The sequence below is a fragment of the Apodemus sylvaticus genome, chromosome 5 (assembly GCF_947179515.1).
Source record: "Apodemus sylvaticus chromosome 5, mApoSyl1.1, whole genome shotgun sequence".
In the NCBI taxonomy this organism is placed as follows: domain Eukaryota; kingdom Metazoa; phylum Chordata; class Mammalia; order Rodentia; family Muridae; genus Apodemus; species Apodemus sylvaticus.
Window position 1 is genome coordinate 32,287,642 of NC_067476.1, and position 266 is coordinate 32,287,907.

Below are 266 nucleotides of genomic sequence, written 5' to 3' on the forward strand. Positions count from 1 at the left end.
CATTTAAATCAGACATACATTGTGGCTCAGAATTCCCGAGGTTTACGCCACCAATCAGACAAGAATATACCATACAAACCAGGAGTGGTGGCACATAGCTTAGTCCCCGCACAGAGGAGGCAGACAGGCAGATCCTTCTGAGTTGGAGACCAGCCTTGTCTATATAAATAGTTTCAGGACACTCAGAGCTACATAGTAAGACCTTGTCTTAACCTCCTGCCCCCGCCCCCCCAAGCCCCTCAACAACAAAAAACCCCAAGAATATA